This window comes from Pelodiscus sinensis, chromosome 7, assembly GCF_052426305.1.
Source record: "Pelodiscus sinensis isolate ZL-2025 chromosome 7, ASM5242630v1, whole genome shotgun sequence".
In the NCBI taxonomy this organism is placed as follows: domain Eukaryota; kingdom Metazoa; phylum Chordata; order Testudines; family Trionychidae; genus Pelodiscus; species Pelodiscus sinensis.
The window spans coordinates 42,848,222-42,869,182 of record NC_143058.1 but is presented as its reverse complement, the minus strand read 5'-3'; the positions used below and the strand labels follow the sequence as shown (position 1 = coordinate 42,869,182).

General features: G+C 38.5%; 1 protein-coding gene across 3 annotated transcripts in view; it reads left to right on the top strand.

The window, feature by feature from the left end:
• Positions 1–20,961, top strand: part of TLK1 (tousled like kinase 1) — a 152,295-nt gene that overhangs the window by 21,584 nt on the left and 109,750 nt on the right. Inside the window, exon 2 of one of the 3 annotated variants that reach the window (XM_075933614.2) lies at positions 18,520–18,963. The exons of the other annotated variants lie outside the window; for them this stretch is intronic. The gene's annotated coding sequence lies outside the window, so the exon portion shown is untranslated. The remainder of the gene's footprint in view (positions 1–18,519; positions 18,964–20,961) is intronic. 3 annotated transcript variants of the gene reach the window in all.

The following is a 20,961-nucleotide window of genomic DNA, read 5'->3' as shown; positions in this document are numbered from 1 at the left end:
AGAGTGTCTGGTAGCCCATCAGAGGCTAACTCTGGTGAACCACATCTGGCCTGTGTGCTGGCTGGCTGTTTCCCACTCCTGCACTATGCCATGCTCTTTTCCATACCCACAAATGGTCTGATGCTCTTAGTCCTAGCTATTCTAAGCTCCGTCTGTGATCACCTATCCGGCATTGCTGCTTTGTCTTCCTGCTGCTGTGTTCAGCCTGCTGCTTATATGCAATTGACCTTCAGACAATTCCTGGTTCTTTTGTACCCTTGTTTCCTTCATCTCGCCATTCAAATATACTAAACAGGCTTGTAAATGATTTGAGTCCCTACCTTGGATGACCATTAGTCAAATCCTGTCTCTGCCAAGTTATTCTAAATACAGTTGATAGGAGAGGAAGCACCCAGTGAAGAGTTACAAAAGAGGCAACATGGCAAAACAAAATAATGTATTCCTGAATTCTCTTTTTAACCTTGGTTTTTTTTAATCTTAAAATAATCTCAACATAATTTAAAATTATAGTGAAAAGGGGATTTATTCTTTTAGGATGGCAAGTGAATTGAGATCAGCGACATAAATGACAATGTCTTGTAAATTAAATTGTTGTAATTACCTAGTGTGCTCATATAAAGCTTTGAGACACAGTTTCTTAAACAACACAATATATTAAATGTCCGCTGTGCATAATTTAAGGGTTGAAGTCTTTAAATCATGATTTGAAGACTTTAGAAACTCATTTGGAAATTGTGTTAAGTATCGGAGAGTGTGTGAAGCTCTTTTTCCTACAAAGTGCAGGAGATCAGGCTTCATGATCCCTTCTGGCTTTAATGTCTATGAAGTTATAATAATTCTTTTGAAATGATTTTAACATTTTGCAAATGTTTCTTTCTACCTTGTATATAAAAATATACATTCAAGCCATTGTACTGAAGATTCTTTACCTTTTTGCAAAGTGTGTTAGGTCTGATGGATAATGAACCAATTTTAAGTCAAAGTAACTCTAAATTATCAGGAAAAGATTTCTGCTAAACTAGTAGCAAATTCTTCCAGATGTTTTTTTGTGAAAGATTTTTGCTGCTGTTATATCAGATGTTTTACTAATGCTTAATTAAGCCACAATTATGTGAAGATTAAAAAAAAAGGATGGAGAATACTCTTTAAAGTTTGGACCAATTAAGGATGGTCAAAATGAAAGTTATTATAAAATGCTAAGCATAGTTCTTACTTTTGAACTAGAATTTTTGCAACGGTACAAAAATAGTTATAATTGAAAAAAATATTGTATCTTCTAGATCCGTGTTTCTCAACCAGTGGCACGAGTACCTTTATGGGTACTCAAGAGAAGTCTAAGGGGGTATGTCAACACAACTGAAATTTGGAGAACTGAATTTTTGTTTTAAGTTTTACAGCACTTTATTATTTTTGTACTTTTTACACCCAAAAATTTCATTGCCCGCCGGGCCACAATTAAGTTGTTTAAACAAATGTGTTGCAATGGTAGAAAAAAATTGTGCGTGTCTGAAAACTGTAGGTACTGGGGTTGCTTATACATTTTTTTTTTTGAAAAAGGGGTACATATATATATATATATAAAGGTTGAGAAACACTGTTCTAGATTATAAATCTGAATCATGGCATGGTGTGTATGTATATTAAAAGCTTCCCCAAAAAAGCTAATGTAATTTCTTATAACAAGTAAAACATAGGTCGGATCTCATGGGTCCGGTACTGATTCTGAACCAGGGAGTTTGCCAGACCAGAGAGGGGTAATGTTGGCCCTTCTGCTGCCAGCAGCTGGGCTCTGCTCTTGGGGGAAGGAGGGCAATTGGCTGGAATCCCTGCCATTGAACTCCAGGCTCCCAGTTACTGGGGCTGTGGTCTGGCAACATCCATGATCCTGCTGTACCAGTTTTTCCCCGAGTGCTCCAATCCTAGAGTCCTCACAGGATCCCCCAGGGGCCACAGATGTTGCTGGACCATAGAGTTCTGGGCTAGAAAGGTTCAACCTGTAGTAAACTTGAGGTCCATCCTTGTTAACAAGGATATTAATTTGGATTATGGAATTAAAAGTTAAATTTGACACTTGTATTTATACATCAATTGTTAAATAAATTATTTATCTTAGCTTTGATATAGAGACATTGTTAATGTATTTAAGACCAATCCCCATACGGTATTCCTAAAACTCTTATTAGGACTTTGACTCTTGAGTGAGAGCTTCTATGCAGGTGTTTAATGTGCTCCAAATAAAATGCATTTGGGTTCTCTAGGAGTCATTGCATCCTATATATTTGCTATTAAGATTTGAAATACAGAAATCAGCCTCACCCCACTTTATTTTAAATGGTAGAAATGATGTTTTCCTTCAAAGCAACATTTGACAATGTCTATTAGAAACAAAATGCAGAATATACACACATAATCAAACATGCATTAATGATATAACATGGCTTGTGACATATTTCTATTACATTACTTTTGTAACTACTATTCGCTACTCATAGTCATGGACTGGCTCTTTCCTGTGTTAAAATTTTAGAAAAAGAAAAACCTGAAAGCAATAAACTTTTATGTTGCTGCCTTTTATTCTGAATTCATTAGAGTAACTTTTGTATTTCTCTAAATATTGTCTGTTTCATTTTGTTTTTGAATTTTTTCTAAATAAATAAACTGGAAACAAACATCTTAAAGGTAAACTTGGTAAACAAGTTGTTTTTAAAATATAATTTGCACTGTCTTCCTGTGTCTAAAAAGAAAGGTTTACATACATACCACTGTTTTTGAAAGTGATGCTGGCATCTGACCTTACATTTTTATTCTTTAAATCTTCTCTGCTAAGGAAGGGCTTGTCATAGATCAGCATGTAAATAGATGAATCTCCTTTTGCTGAATTCTAAGTTGAAATGGTGGACGAGGATGAAGAAATTAATAAAATACTTATTACGTGGCATATGCTATCAAAATGCACCATCTCATTTTCTCCTTCAGGATCATACCTATAATCAGGGCTCGACAAATAATGCAGTCTACTCGCCTGTGGTGAGTATATTGCAACCTGGAAGAGCCGGGTTTGGGCAGTCTGCGCATGTGCAGAACGATCTGCTCATGCGCAGATTGCTGGACAGCGTGGCTGGCGAGCGGGGCTCGCTGCGGTTCGGCGAGCCCTGCCTGTAATTATTTTTCTGAAGAAGGATCCCTCTGTAGCAGGGGTTGGCAACCTATGGTTCCCAAGCCAAATATTGCTCAGTAGAGAGCCAGATATGGCTCTTTTGCAGCTCAAGCCCTCCTTCTTCCAGCAGCGGAAGTGCCGGCTTCTTGGGGGTGTGTATCAGTGTGAGAGAGACAGACAGACAGAGTCCCGAGCCTTGCTGCTGGATCTTGCTTGCAGGGAAGAAGCGGAGCCAGAAGTGGCTCTGTGTGCTGCCGCTTCCCTTCCCTCTCCCCAGCTAGGGGTACAGCAGTGCTTGGATGTGCTTCCTGGAGGCTTTCCCTACTGCTTCCATTGGCCAGTGAGAGCAGCAGGAGGCTCTGCCTGGAATGCGGTGTTGGGACGGGTGCAAGGCATGAATGCAAAACAACCGCCCCCTCCCCTCATGCCCAGACCCTTCATGCCCAACCCCTCTCATTCAGTCCCTCCATTGAGACCTCGCACCTCCAGCCTGCTCCTCCTGCACCTTCTCCCCTGGCCAGCCATCCTACTACCAGCCTGCTCCTGCACCCTAGCTTCTGCCCAGATCCTGCACCCCCATTTCTATCTCACTGTCAGCCCTGTTCTGCACACTGAACCTTTCATTTTTGGCCCCATCCTAGAGCCTAGGGGGCCCACAAAACCCACTAACCCTGGAACTCCAGGAGAGTTAATCTGGCCTGAGGCTTTGAACCTCAGCCCTCCCTACCCTACCCTTCCCTTCCCCATGGGGCTTGAGCACCACAGAAGTGAGATGTTTCACTTGGGGAGTGATTGCTAGAGGTGCTGATGGGTTCCGAGTTACTTTTTTGCTTCTCACTTGTGTGGTCCTTGACTGATTTTTTTTTTTCTTCCTGTGAGTCAGTGACCCCTGACTCAAAAAAGGTTCCCCATCCCTGCCATAAATAAAGACAGTGTTGAAACCTTTTGTGTTGTGTTGGGCCCAGGGCAAGATTAGCTGATTTAATCTAAATTTAACATCCCTAGCTGGGACTAGATCTTGAGCTATTGATTAGGGATGTAAAAGGTTAACCAGTAAGCATCACCCTAAATGGGTAATGCTTACTGGCTCGGCCCCTCTCCACCACTAGTTACATGCTGGCTTCCTGGGAGCATGGTAGTATAAAGCTTTTTAAAAAGATTTTTAGTGGTTACACAGTTAAATGAATTTTTACATCCCTGTTCTTGATCCCCAGAAGGAAAGAGGGGCTCCAAATTCTGGCTCAAACCTGAGTCCAAAGGTGTACACAGTGATTTTGCAGTCCCATAGCCCGAGCCCTGTGAGCCCAAGTCAACTGACATAGAGCAGCGGTAGGTGTTTAATTACACTGTAGACATAATCTTTGACAGCATATTCCATGCCCCCAGGATCTTATCAGTGCCTTTCATTTGAGGTATGCTGTGTATTCTAGAGCATTCAAAGGGTTAATGCTAAGGAAATGTCAGTTTAAATTAAATGCATATATATATTTCCCTAAAGTTGTAGCCCTCTAGCACTTCAAAAACATTAGGTTTGTTGTTAGATTTCTTTTTAATGCTTCAATATATTTGTTCTAAGCTTTACATTCAACTTAGACAAAACATTTCAGAAATACTTCCAAAAGCAATGTCTTAGCATCTCATTTCAAAAATTGATTCAGGCTCTCACTTTATCGTGCGCCAGCACCTGAAATGGGAAACAACTGATTAATAATGAGTGCTTCAATTTAGCGGAGAAAGATATAAGACAATGCAGTGCTGGAAGTTGAAGCTAGACCAATTCAAAATAGAAATAAGGCTTAAATTCTTTGTGGTGAGAATAATTAACCATTGGAACAATTTACCAAGATTGTGTTGGGTTTTCCATCACTGACAATTTTTAAATTGAGATGGTGTTTTTCTAAAAGACATGCTCTGGGAATTATTTTGGCAACATTTTATGGCCTGTGCTGTAAAGGCGGTTCAGCTAAATGATCACCAATGGCCCCTTCTGGCCTTGGAATCTATTGATCTGTGAATGTAGTTTAGTAAGTCTGTTAAACCAATTGCTTAACAAAGTACAGTTATTCCAAAATTCAGATATCAGATTGTAATTCAGAATTGATGCTGCTGATCCAAGTGTCTTGATCTAAGTTTTTCTGGTATTTAAAAACAGGCTTGTGAGTTTTATTAATATTCAAAGCAACATAGTCTGTCTTTGCATTATTGTAATTATGTATCTTGGTTTTCTCCTAGAGATATAAAATCCCATTTCAATTAGTTAACCGGTTAAACGTTAAGTTTAACTGGTTAAATGGTAGGCCACGGGCAGGGGGACTGCTTCCTAGGTGCTGGTTACCTGTTACCTGGTAAATATCACCCATTAAGGATGATGCTTATCGGGTTAACCAATTATCCACTAACATTCCTATCTCTTCCCCATTTATTGGATGATGTACAAATACTTTAAGTTCTCCCTTAATTTTGAATTTGAGGCAGAGAATAGTTTATCCAATGGAGTCATAGTGAAATCTCAGGAAGGTTGCTGGGGGTAGTTGTAAAGGGACCAATACCATTCAGTACAAATTGAAAGCTTGCTCACTGTGGTTTCTCTCCTTCTTATGTGTCTCAATCTTAACTGTGGAATTTTCTCTTTCATAAGAATCTCTCTTCGCACTGGAGCAGGCAGGAACAGCAGATGTAATGCTGGTAGTAAGAAGTGAAGAAGGCAGTTACAGTAATAGAACCTCAGAGTTATGAAGATCTCTGTTACGAAGATTGTTCAGAACTCTGAACAAAATATTATGGTTCTTTTCTCAAAAGTTTTACAACTGAACATGGACTTACTAAAGCTTTGAAACTTTACTATGTAAAAGAAAATGCTGCTTTCCCATTTTTGTAGCTTACTTTTAATACAGCATTGTGCAGTATTTTCTTTTGGGTCTCTGCTGCTGCTTGATCTAATTTGTGACTGAAAGAATGCAGTGTGATTGACCGGTCTGTTTGTAACTCTGAGGTTTGGTAACATTGACCAAAAGTTTCACTGTCCCACCACCATCCCTCCCATATATGCAAAATCTAACCAGTTATTTGAGATTTTTGAATCTTCTGGCCTTGTTGAAGGCGTTGTCTGAAAATAGAGCATAGATAGTATTTCTTTTCAGTAAAGTAAAATAGGAGAATTCTCTAGTCTGATTTAAAAAAAAAAAAAAGAAAGAAACAATTTAGCCTGCAGTGCTTTTAGAAAAATGTGTTTACTATACAGAAACAGGAAATTAAAAAATGGTGAATTAGTAATTCTAAGAAATACTGAATCACTGGACCTAAACTGGCAAAATATATAGGATGATAGCTATTAAGGAATTAAATTGGTTTCATTAGAGACTATACTTATTTCTATTTGAACAATAGTAGCAAAAGAAATTGAATGCTGTGATTGTTTTTATTAGTATGTGCCACATTTTGAAAATTTTCAGTGAGTAGACTTTGCCTTCTATGCATATCAATTTTGATTAAGTGGTGTCAATAAAAATTATTACTTTTCCTGAAGTGGCATCTAATAATAGTTTTACTCTAACTTTGTTGGAATGTTCTTGAGATTGATGTAACAATGATATAGCAACAGCTGTTTGATTCACAAAAGGGAAAATTCCAGTATGCTTTCATTTAATTTTACCCCATCAAAATTTTATTTTGCATTCTAAGGATGAAAATGACAAATCATGAAGGAAGAGATAAGTAAATGTCCCTGTCTCCCTAATCCTCATTCCTTTTTTTGATGTCACTTATTTAGCAATTCCCATTTGCCTTCTGTATGTACTACTTTATTATTAGGGCTTGGAAACGCAGAGGCAGTGAGGGGACATAGCGTGAAACCGCGGCTCTTGTACATTTCAAAGGGAGAAGCGGTCCCCACTCCTCTGGGTTCCCCATTGTGCTTCTTCCTTAGAAATATACAAGAGTTGTGAGTGGCTCTTGTACATTTCAAAGGAAGAGGCACAGTGGAATAGTGAGAGCCCCACCCATATCAACTAATCGAGTAGTCAATGGAAATTCCATCGACTAGCTGATTAATTGAAATTTAACATCCCTAGACCACAATCAGACCCAAGAAGATCCTAGAGCCCATGCTCAGGCTGGAAGTCTACCCAGCAATGAAATAGCCCCTCGGCCCAAGCCCTGTGAGCCAGTTGGCTGGCACAGGCCTGTTGAGTGTCTAGATGCTGTGTGGACACATCCTCTTAACAATGCTTAATTGTGAGTTGCCCTTGCTGCCCCTAAGAACAACATGATACAGGAGTGCCTTTCACCTCTACCGAACAGCTGTGACAGTCTTCCCTCAACCTCTACATGGGCCAGCTTGGGGCTCAGTAGTCCATCTACACCTGCCCAGAATAACAGGCCTATTCCGAACTACCGTTACTCCTCGTGAAACGAACTACCTAGTTCGAGCCCCGTGTAGCCGCGCTGCACGGGGTTCGAAGCAGCGGGGATTTAAAAATGGCGGCTCCCCGCTTATGCTAATGAAGCCTGGGAAATTCAAATCCCGGGCTTCATTAGCAAGTGCGGTATGCATACATTACCCTCCTAGTTCGAACTAGGAGGGTAGTGTAGACATACCCCCAGCTATTAACTAATGTAGTTAGTTCTGTAACTTAGTGGCAGAAGTCTATGTTATCAACATTCAAACAGTACTGATGATGTGTGATATATGGGGTTGTTACAATTGTACATAACATTTTTACCTTTCTACTTTTAAATAATAATGACATTAAAAGAAAGCTATTTACATGTAAAAACTAGGAAATGCCATTTCCTGTTGTGCGTACAATCTTGACACTACTCCTTTTGTGTATGAATTACGATACTCTAATTAACCTAAACCGGTTGCATATTCTTCTTCATACTGCACAGGAAGGACTGTTCTTGGAGAATGAATTGGTGCCATGTTGTGGATGAGGCTATTGTCTCTAGGATCCCTATTCTAGAATCAGGAATATGTGAATTTGAGTATTATTGGGGACATCTGAAAGAGAAGGGATGGTCTTTTGGTAAGGCATGTTAGTACCACACACAACTTTGTTCTGCCCTTGTCTTTGCCTCTCACTTTCTGTGGTGAAGCTGAGCAAGTCACTAAAATATTAGCAAGTAGACACTAATTGTGGTGGTCTTGTTTTTCTCTGGGTGCTGCAACTGGGTGATGCTTACCAGGTACTGGTTAACTGATGGCCATGTTGGGCGCGGGAGGGAGCAGGCTACTTCAGCCTGTTCAGATCTGCTGTGCTGGGGGCACTCCAGCCCAGCCAGAGCAGCCTCCCTACCCCTGTAAGGCTTAACTGGTTAATTGATTAAATGGGATTTTACATTCCTAGCTGCAACTGAAGTCTGTGGGAGCTGTGAACACTCAGAATCTGTGATAACTATGCATTTGTGGACTGGAGGAATGAGGACAGGGTTGAGGGTCAGTAGATCTTGAGTTGTGAATCAGGCCTTTTCATGTTTGGCCTTAGGCTTATCTTTCTGTTTTCACATCTGCAAAATGGGAGTAATACTCTTAGCTCACAGGAGGGAAGCTATGTCTAAATGTATTAATGTTTGAAGCACTTGACTGCTGCAGTGATAAGGGTCTGAGAAAAAATCTTGAGGAAATAATTGTACATTCAGTGCAGAGTTAAAAGGGTGTGCAAATAAGTTAGACAGCCTTATTTCCTGTACACTAAGTGAGGAAAAGCTCCGCGTTGGGGAGGAAGAGGTATGGAATATTTTAGAATGATTTATACATATGCACAAGGGGGCAGAATTACGGTTGCATGGGCAGCCCAATGCAAGTGGTTGACTTTACTATCTAATATTCTTTTCCCATAGGAGTTTTAGTATGTTAAATACTACATATGTTGTACAAATGTTTATAATAAAAATAACTGAATTGATTGAGCTACGATAACTTCAGCTTAAAATGGTGATTGTTTTAAAAGAAAAGCAATCAATTAGCCTCACAGTTGCAATTAGAGATGGTGTAAAAAGTCTTTTCTCTGAAGTGTCCATCTGTAAGTTCTAATGTGCTCACCTGAGTTTTAGTTAGTCAAATATTTTTCTTTCACAGCGGAGAGAACACAGAAATATTAAACTTATGTTACTGTCTACTATCATGGAACTCATCTGTCCCAATATCTGTTTGGATGCTGAAAGATCTTTAAAACCAGTGCAATGCTGACAGCAGAATGAACATCGGATCAAAGGATTGCTAGAAACCACTACCACCCAAACACATTTTTTGTACTCACTATAAAGAGAGACAAATCAGAAGCTTTGAATATTCAAATCAGTATTTATCATGAAATAACACCATTACAAGCATTTAAAATTGCACAAGTTCCATGTATAATATGTCTTGTCTAACAGACACAGAAGTGTCTGTTCTCACAAAGCAGATGTGGAAAAGGAGGTCATCTGGCAAGCAGAAGGAACGGGTTAATGAAATTTACAGCCTCAAAAAAAAAAAACCCCAAATTTAGTTTGAATATCACATTCTTGATGGCTCAGTTGAGATGTTCTTGTAGCACTGGACTGGGACTCAGGAGATTTGAGTTCTTTTCATAGCTGAACAATACATCTCCTATATTACTATGGACAAACCCCTTAGTCTCCCTTCCTATGTATCACTTTCACATCTGTAAAATGGGAATGTGTTTCCCATCTTATGTGGTAAACTCATTGTTGGATCTGTTACACTGAGGATGCTTAAGCCTAAATTTGCAATCTGATTACTACTAATTAATTAATTAAATCTCAGTGGAAGTTGCAGATACCACCAAACCTCATCTATCCTAGGTGTTTGTTGATTAACTTGCTGCAGAGAAATAAAAACGTTACGCAATTTAAAGGGGCCAAACCATATATTGTAGAAATTTAAAAGGTACAACAAGTAAATAGGTGGACACTCTTAATATCCCAACCCAAGAAGCAATAGGAGGATAGAAAAGTACCCCACAAACACAAGGATTACACAGACAATAATTACACTATCCAGCTGTCGACGATGGATGTGATGCACCTGTCTCTCAAGCCTTTGGCTAATTAAAGCCTCTAGCGAGAGACTAGGAGGCGATCCCTCGCAGCGATGCCCTCTGCGGTGTGCTCGACCTCAAGCCGTAGGCTCCTTCCGAGCCCTTGGCGAGAAACAGAGAGGCGGTCCCTCGTAGACCCTGGGGACGGGTGGAATGAAGGCAGGTGGTAAAGTCCTCCTCTGCGGCCTTCCGCTCCTGGACGCAGGATTCACTGCTGGTAAGTTGCCTGGTGCTGGCCTTCGGGTCGATTCCGCTCTTCAGCTGGAACTGGCGATAGACGAGCTACTCCTGTACCCAGACTGGATACACAAAATCCCTAACTAAACTAACACGACGCCCCCCGTCACGATATAATACCCCGTCCGCTTGAGCGTAGAACCAACGCACTATACTAACGGACAGACTCGATGACAAACCTTTAACTAATCTAGCTACCTATAGACATGGACAGGGGATAGGGTGGAACGCTGCAGAAGCGAAGCAGAAGCGAACAGCGAACAACCGGGAAAGGTTGACCAGAACTTAAGTAGTCTCTCTCCATGAATATTTATGAGCTGTAGTCTTGAATTCATTGGACCTTGTTTGGGTAAACAAGAGTCTCTGGGTGTCTGAATAAGCAGCTTCTAACTGTCGGGGTGAGTGTATTGTGTGCAGCAACATGTGGTGACCTGTGCAGCTACTTGCATGCTGTGTGCAACAGCACATGGTGACGTGTGCAGCAGAAGCTAGAACCATCTATGTAATTATTCATGACAGTTATTACATATTCAGTGTCACTGCTCATGCATATTGATGAGAAGGCGGGGACCCCGTTACAGATGCTCAGATATACAGTTAATGAGCATCATAAAATAACTGATAAAATAGTTCTTCCTGTCTGTTGTGAGTAGACTGCAGCACTATGGTATCTGTATATTATGAAATGCTATAAAACAAAACTGAAGATATTTTTGCATTTTTAGTTCCCTGAAAGGTAATCATGTTCCATATACTCAAAAATTTGTGCACTCATTTTCATTTTCTGCTGTGGTGGCCTTTACTAATCTGTCCTCTCTCTTGGTAAAGTACAGTCAGGCCTGCCAATGGGGGAGAATTGTATGTCTCTGACTCTGTTTTACAAGCATTCTGCCAAATATTTCATTTTATAGTCATCTCTGATGATCCAGTACACGTATGTTTTAAAAACACTTTCGCATTGGCTATAATAATGCAAAGATGGTAGCAATGTGAGATTACTAAAAATAGCTGCAGCACTCGACTTAAGGTTTAAGAATCTGAAGTTGCTAAAATCAAGGAATATATTTTAGGAAATGTTTCATTATTTTAATTTTAATAACGTTATCTGTTTTGTATAGGTATTCACAAATAGGAACACTTCCAAGAAAGATGTTCTTTGTTGGTGTTTTTTTTTCTTACAGGGTGTCATATTGTTATTGTCTTAGAAACAGAAAGATTCTGTTGGTGACAGAGCAAGTTCATAATGAAGTTGAGGCCCTAAAGATAAAGTAAAGGGGGAGAATACAGTCTTTCATGCCATCATCCTTAACCAAATCAGTCTCAGTGTTGTTCAAGGACAGAGAAGGGATTATTGAATTTGGAATAATGTTTTAAATATCAGGTTTCCTATACCCAATATGATTCTTCTTCCCTTTTGGCCATAGCAGGGGTTTTTTGTGTGTGTGCGTGCGTATGCTGCTCCCAGGATTCGTTGGCCTCTTCTCTAGTCCAGTTACAGAAGTGAAAGAAAATAGAAGTACAAGTAATACTGATCTTTGTAATGCAACCTTATGTCTTCTGTGTTATTAGATGGGTTTCTTTCTGTGGAAATAGTATGTTACTGATGTTATGTGAGTCTGTCTTCATATTGTTTTATTTAACTGTTTCCTGCACCCAAGCTCAACATTGTTCAACAGACTCAGGAAGGACCTTGTCGTGGTTCTGTTGCTCATAGCATGATTTGCTATGCTAACGCTTCCTGTGCATGCTGCAAAAACAGGCACCTTGAAGTTTGGGTACAGGGCAGATAGATGCATAATGTTGAATCTTATACACTCTAGCACATTTTCTCTGTGTGCTTTTTATGTTTACTGATATATTTAGGGCCTCTGTTATTCTGAAGTCTTAGGGAATGTGATTTAGTAATCTGACGGTTGGGATAGGAAAATGTGCTTAGTGAAGAATTTCTTTAGAAGAACCTGACTAAAAACTGTTTTACTTTAATTAACCATTTTCTTAAAAAAAGTAGACTTTTTTTTAATATAGAAGAATAACACTTGAATGAGGCCCACTATTTCAGAATTCAATGGATTATGACTCATTCCAAAAGACACTTGATACTTTTCAGAACCACTAGCCACATTCGGATTCAGTCTGAAAGGCTTTTCTACTATATGCTGTTCATTAAAGTACATCAGGTACTGAATCAGAATTTTTATTGCAAAGGTGCTGGATTTTCTTTCTATTTTCTTTATGGTCTTGCCACCTGATTCAGTGCTTATCTTTTCATATGTTGTAGCAGAAGTGTAGAAATGTGTGCAGAATCTGAAAGAATGTTTTCTTGGCTCCTGAAATCAAAGCATGCAGAGGATTATGATCCAATGTAACGTGCTAGAAAAAGATCAGTAGACAGTCATTTTGAACTCTGAAGGATTAGAACAAGCTTTCCCTCATTGTGTTAGATATTTATTCTGTGCATTTGGATTTTTTTATACTGATTGAACCTCTCTAGTCCAGAACTCTCTAGTGTGCAAACCTCTGTTATCCAGATGTCCACTGGAAGTGTTGGTAAATGCTAGGAAATATTGATCTCTCATGGTCCAGAAACTGGTTTGGAATGGGTCAGATCCTGAGGACGAACTAAAGAGGTGTTCAGCCTGTAGTTTTGTATCATGTCTTTGTTTTGCTTCCCACTTCTTAATATATAAGCAGAGATTGGAGAAAAAGATTTGCATTCCCTTGTGACTGTTGAACTAAAAGTTAGTTTTCGAGTAGACAATAGGACGAAATACTGCTCTGAAAGCTGGCAATTGAGCTTACTTTTCTTTCAGAGTGTCAGGATAATTGAAAAGTAACACAGGATGCGAGTGAAGTTATGAAAGGAAAAAATACTAAAATTACATTATTCTTGAAAATCTTTGAATGATCTAATAGCCTGACAAAAGGTGTAAAGAACATGACCAGAAAACTGACACTAAATATGTATTATAGGCAAAATCTAGGAAATAAGCTCACTCTTTCTTTCTTGTGTGTAGAAGTCATTTTATTCAATTAGCTGATCTTACTATAATGATGCAAAAGATTTGTGGTCACAAAGAGAGATATGATTCCTTTTACTCAGTATTAGGGAAAAGGGCTGTCAAATCAACACTTGATTAAATAACTTTTATTGTCAGATCATTGCTTCCTGACAACTTTTAGTTAAAGGGACTATCTTAATTTTTTTTCCCTCAGTATTGGTCTTCTGGACTTGTTCATGGGGTGTTCATCCATAACAGTGCCCTTGAGACAAAACAGTTACAGGTCAGGGTGGATTTGATTTAAATCAGATTGATTTAAATAATAATTTAAATCACTATTCAGGAAGACTCAATTTAATCATGGTTTTCTACATAAAAGTGCTTTCTTGTTGGTTGTTATAACCTTGACATATATTCTTCACAACTCAGAGATAAATTTAGGTTTCATTATTAGAAGGTACATACTATAAATTTTTAAACTGATTTATTTTTAAAACATTTCAGATTAGTTTTACAGCTATATTAGAAAATGAATGATTGTTTATTTTGTTTACGCATTGAAGCAGATATGTATGAAGTCATTGGGAATTCAACAGGGTAATCATTAATATTGGAGAATTTTTTTGCCATGTTGTATCAGGAGGAGAAAATCACCATACAGACTTTTAAATTGTTTTATTTAACTGAAACATTACGTGTTCTAGATTTTTTCTTCTGCAAATACATAATATTTTAACAAAACAAGCATATTAATTTTTTAATTTAGTTAAACATTCAAGCTTTTTAAAATCAGGTTTGTTTTTGTAAAAATTGTTTTTAAAATTGTTTATATTTTTTTACAAAAAACAAAAATTAAATCAACTGAGAGAGCCAAGTCAACATGAGAAACTTAAAATATTGGTTTCTGCAGCTAACTCAGTCATCTTCACCTTAATTTTCCTGTTTATTCATCATCTGGAAAAGAAAAACAAGCATTTCTGCTTTTTCAGATCCCAGACGATTTCTTGGTTTGGAATGAATTAGTCTGAAAGAAGAAAATATTCTTTCTGCAAGGACAGAAGAAACTACTGATGCTAAGTGAGATTATCACTTTAGCAGTCTCTGAATCCAAGTACTGAAGTGACTTCCAGTTCATTTGTGTAACTTTCTTTAAAACATCAGCAAACTTATATTCCTTGAATGATTCACCCTTAGCTGAAAAGTTCAATATTGTTGGTATTATGAAGGGATGATTGCTGGATGCCCATGCCATAGCCAGCTCCTCTTCTTCAGCAATTAAAGTTTGACCCTGGTACTGATTATTGGGAATATTTACAAGAAAATGAGCTGGAGATCGTGCTTGTCCCATTTGTTTTTTTTAATGCTTGTAATTTAACTCTGTGTCATTGCCTATTTCTCTTTCTAAGATTGCACTCAGTTCCTTCCAAATTTCATCAGCAATAAAATAGCTATTTCCCTACATTTTGTTAGAGTACAGAAATAGGCTTCAGCGTTCTCAGCATGTGATCAACATTTCTCTTAAGCCCTATGTTGAGAACTGTTGCTTTGACAGTGCCATCTATTTTTTTCATGATTTTGTCCACAAATTGTCATCAGGCCAGTTCTTGATATAGTGCTCAAAACAGTCCACTACTGAGTTCCATCGCATATCTTGTGGGAGACTAAGCTTGGTTCCCCCTACTTTTTTCAGAGCAGCTGCTGCAAAGTGGTTGTTAGAGAAGTATTTTCCAATTCAACAACATTAGCCTTTATTTCTGGAACACTGAAGTCTTTGGTTAGGAGGTGCATCAAATGAGCACTGCAACAGTGTGTTATTAGCTTGGGATTTTCTTCTAAGTTTCTTCTCAATTTGCATACATTTGCGGCATCATCTGTGACCAAGCTGCATACTAGACATTTGAATTTGTTTTCCCAGTTTGTTACAGCTTTTACTGCTACTTGTATTCTGCGGTGTGTGCATTTCTTAATGTATCAATGGTTTCTGTAAAGAAAACATTCCATCTGTTGTCACACAAGCACATACAAGACCATTGTGGACATCGCTCCACCCATCAAGATTCAGGTTAACAATTTCACGCTCTAGACTTTTTGCACACTGCTCAATTTCTCTTCTATACTCTTTATCCAACAATTTGCCTGTGACATCTGAACTGTTGGATGAACTATATCCTGGTTTTAATGACTGAACCACTAATGAAGTGTGGGTTCTCAATCATATGGAAAGGAGAGTTTGTTGCATAAACAAACCAGGCCATTTTTTAAAATCAATTACCTCTTTTTGTAATCTGCTGGTTCTTGTCATAATCTTATATGTGGTTGTTTCTGGACGAAGGAGGTTTCCCCCCTTTTTGCTACAGGTGATATAGTGTGGCTATGTGACATAAATGATGTGACTGAAACTCTTATCATTGGCAGATAACTTTGAAACTATAGAAAATGATGGTGATCTTGAAGGTGGATTGTCTTCAGAATCCTGTATGTTAAGAATGGATTCTCCTAAACAAAATAAGTCAATGAAGTTATTTAATTATTACCATACTGCTCATATTACTTAATACTACTTTCAAGGTGAAAATGTGAAAGGAAGATCTGCCTATTTCAGCTATTTATTTTTATCACAACTGTATCAAAAATTATAGTACCATAGAGTAATTACTATATTTTTTGGTCAAACATGAGAATTCAAGAATAGTCCAGAAGGAAGACAGGCAGTCCTTAAGAAAAGTATGAAATATAAAAAAGTTTACAAACATGTTCAGACATGTTCCTTTCATCATCTTCAACACAGCTTCCTCCTAAGAAGGAACATGTCTAATGATGTTGTTTCATTTGGGCAACCAGGTCTTGCATTTCTTTGCTGCACTGTTTGCATTTTGCACATGTGCATGTGTTACCCACAGGTAGAGGAACTTAATTAAAATATTTCCAAATTGGGTCTCTCTCCTGGCCTGCTGTCATTATAGGTTTTTCCTTTTTGTGAGGGAATGGTATGGTAGATCTCAAATCAATGAAGGCTACACTCAGAAATACCTCAAGACTTCGGGAATTTGCTGCTCCAACAGTTTCACTTTTGTTTCTATTGACTGTCCCTTCCTTCTCTCATATATCTCCAAACTTCATCTCCTTGTCCAGATCTATTCCACCTCCAACAATCTTCTATTCATGGTTCATGTGAAGAGTCTGGACTAGAAGAGTTTCCAGCATCAAGGAATTGGTTTGAATTGTAGCGTACTCCGCCTTTTTCTAATGCTAGAAGTTTTCTCCAGTTTCTGTTGCCTCCTCCAGCTCAAGCAAACTGCTGAAAATGAGAACTGTCAATTTCTAAATGGCTAGTATTATTAATAAACTAAAAAAATGACTTGGGCCAGCTTTGAAATGTAGCTTCTAAAAGTTTAAAATGCATCCAAAGAATCTTACTCCATGCTTTCATTGCAAGGAAAATGAATATAGAACTACATTGCCTGACTTCTAGAAGTGTTAGTGCTCAGATCTCCAGTAGGCTTCCTCAGCAGTTACATGGGCTCGGTAGTTCTGAAAATCAAGCAATAAGTTTCTCTTTGCATAGATACATATTATACTAGTTTTAAATTACTGACTGGATGCAGGCTGGTTAAATTGTACACCAGTTCAATTCTGTTTGTTGAGGACAGATATGGATTTAATAATCGCAGTTCAGACATGTTCTTCCATGTTGTGACATCGAATGTCCCCATACGCTAGTGAATTCTATGGAGTATGTGCCGCTTTTGTGTTTTTTCTCCCAATATGGTATATTATTTCTGACAAAAAACAAATGTAGCTTATTTTAACCCTTCTCCAGAAGCTTCATATAGATTGCACTACTGATCATGTATTTCCATCTATACTAAACATCTGTTTAACCCCCCAAAAAAGTAATAATTAGAGTCTTCTTCATAGTTGAAATTATTTCCTAGAACAACATATTTTGAAAGCTATATACATTTAGAAAGTAAAGATCATTCAAGAAAGAAGTGCAGACTTTTGGAGAATGTCATTTAAAATTACAATAAGAGGTTTCCCTCTTACGGAAACTACAAACTAGACCATACATAACTAATATTGATGTCTTCAATTTGGAATGGTAAACTACATTGAAATTCAAGTTAAAAACACAGTTCTATCTTATCCAGCCTTTCATTTGAGACAAGAACACATTTTTTCAACAAGCATAATTCCTGTCAATGTATCTACTTTGCATCTATGAACTTCTAGAGGAAAACCAGACAACATACTTTGCCAAAGAGAGGTTGTGCCTTCATATTTTCATATCATATTCTACACAAATATATACGGAAGGAATACTATAAAATTAATAGGGCTGCCATTTAATTGCACTTAATTTGTGTGATTAACTCGTAAGAGATAATCACGGTTTAAAAATTATTTGTGATTAATCACCCTGTTAAAAAAAAAATACGAGTTGAAATGTATTAAATATTTTGTATGTATTTCTGCATTTTCAAATGTATTGATTTCAGTTACAACACAAAATACAAAATGTACAGTGTTCACTTTATATTATTTTTATTGCAAATATTTGCACTGTAAAAATGATATACAAAAGAAATATTTTTCACATCACCTCATAAGTTGCATAGCTTACATATGTAGATTTTGTTTGTTTGTTCTAGAACTGCACTCAAAAACAAAACAATGTAAAACTTTAGTGGTTACAAGTCTACTCATTCCTACTTGTTCAGCCAGCCACCAAGAGAAAAAAATTCTTTACTTTTACGGGGGATAATGCTGCCCGCTTCGTATTTACAATGTGACCTGAAAGTGAGAACAGGTGTTCACATGACACTGTTGATGGCAGTCTTGCAAGAGATTTGTGCCAGATGCATTAAAGATTCATATGTTCCTTCATGCTTTGGACATGATTCCAGAGAACATGTGTCCATGCTGGTGTCCCTTGTTAAAAAAATATATTAATTAAATTTGTGACTAAACTGCTTGGGAGAGTATTGTATGTCTTCTGCTCTATTTTTTACCCTTGTTCAGCCATATATTTCAAGTTATAACAATTTTGAATGATGATCCAGCATATGTTCTTCATTTTCAGAACACTTCACTGCATATTTGACAAAATGCAAAGAAGGCACCATTGTCAGATTTCTAAAGACAGCTGCAACACTCGACCCAAAATTTAAGTGTTTTCCAAAATCTGAGACACACAAAGTGTGGAGCTTATTTTCAGAAGTCATAAAAGAGCAGCACTCTGATGCAGAAAGCACAGAATTCAAACCACCAAACAAGAAAATCAGCCTTGTGCTGTGACATCTAATACAGATGATGAAAATAAACATGCTCCAGTCCACTCTGCTTTGGATTATTATTGAGCAGAACCCACCATCAGCATGGACACATGTCCTTTGGAATGGTGATTGAAACAAGAATGAACATATGAATCTTTAATGCATCTAGCACAAAAATATCTTGCAAGACTGGCGGCAACCTTGTCATGTGAATGCCTCGTCTCACTTTCAGATGACATTGTAAACAAGAAGTGGGTAACATTTATCTCCTGTAAATTGTAATGAAACTTGTTTGTCTGAGTGATTGCCTGAGCAGAAGAAGTAGGACTGTGTGGACTTGTGAGCTCTAAAGTTTTTTTACATTTCTTCATTTTTGAATGCATTTTTTTTGTACATAATTCTACATTTGTAAATTCAACTTTCATACTAAAGAGATTGCACTACAGTACTTGTATCAAATGAATTGAAAAATACTATTTTTTATTTTTATAATTTTTATTTTCATTCCTGTAGATAGGCTGTTAATGCTGTTTTGAACTGGAAAACTCATTTTAGCAGTCTTTGCTTTTGAGATTTTACATGGTCTAACTGGTTGAGCATTCACCAGCACAGTGCCTCATGCTAGTCTAAGAATTAGCTCTTCCAGCCATAGAGCGCCCCTGTTGGCTGATGTATTAGTTATCTTCTTCTGCCCTTTGTCAGTCCCCATGTCCCTCTCAGTCTATGGTATGCTTTTCCTCATGGTACTGCCCCACAGCAATGCCCTCACACTCTGAATTCCTCCCCTCCCAGGGAACCCCAATCCCCTATATACTCAGCTTGCTTCTGTGATCAATGCCAGTCGTCATCTAGCCCCTGACTCGGGCAAACTGCTGTCCGAAATGGGCACTCCTCATTGTCGAGGGAGAACGAAACTGCTGCCTTCTCCTGCCCTGGCTGCCTCCTTACAACCTTAGTATCCCTCAGGCCTCTGTATCAGACCTGCAGCCTGGGAGTGAGGTGAGGTCAGGCCAGAGCTCCCCAACTCTGTCTTGCTTTCGTCAGCACTGCTGTGTCTCAGGTATCCTCTCTTGCTCCAGCTATGGATGCCTGATAAGCTAGTGTTTCCCAAATAGTGCTCCATGGAACCCTAAGGTTCTGCGAGAACCTTATCCCCCACTTTCTAGAGCTTGTCCTGGGGGCAGGCGTGTCGAGTGGTTGCCTGGAGCCGCCATCTTCAAGGAGCTGCTGGCAGCTGCGGTCTTAGGGGCAGGCTAGTGTGTGGTTTTGTTTTTTTTGCTTGACAGTTTTTCCACCTTTTTTCCTTTACAGTTTATTTATGTCGACTAGTTCCCCTGGTGTTTTTTTCTGAAAAGGGTTCTGTGGCCAAATAAAATTGGGAAACAGATAGAGTGTGTGTCTGAGCTTAGCAGTCCATATTTATACTGCCCCAGTTGGGCTCTGATTGGCTGCTACCTGCCTCAGCTGCTTGCTCCACAGTTCCAGCCCTCTACCATGGCTGAGTTTAGCCTTTATTTTACTTGAAGCAGGTTGACTGCCTCCCTACACGTGGTCACTTACACAACTTTTTACCTAATCAACAATCTTCCCTGAGGTCTGAAAGAGTACTTGTGTTGCCTCGTGTATAATTGGAGCTGAGTCTGAATTATAAGTGCAGAACACAAGAATATTGTTTGGGGGGGAGGGAGAGGACGACTGAAGGGTATATTTTAATTATAAGCTGAGGACACTGTTGTGTTTTTTTTCCTCTCCTTGTTAGCATCAATTCAACTTTATGGCTTCTCATCCGCTAAGTACAAATTCAGTATTGAGTAATAATAACTAGTATTCAGTATTGTATGTCTGAAACGGTCATTTTTACATCCTCGTCTGAAACAGGCCAATATTATGATTGGTTGGGACAGTCCCATATGCCAGTCATACCACTGCGCCCACCTGCCTTCCCTCTGGAGTGCCTCCCTACACTGTTCTGCTGAGCCAGAAACTCTGGTCTCCCCCAGCAAAAGCACACAGTGGGATAACAGCACACCCAGTAATACAGTTGTTAACAGCTCTGGGAGGGTTCAGCTACAGGGATTTGACTGCATCCAGTAGCTCAAAAGGGACCAAAACTACAAGTAAATCCATCTTACTCTGCATAGAAGTTTTACATAGAAAAAACTCAGAGTTCACTCTCTTATCAATGAAAGAGAAATATGCATAGCTGTTGCTCCCCCCCCCCCCCCATAACAGTTATTTACACTGGGTTT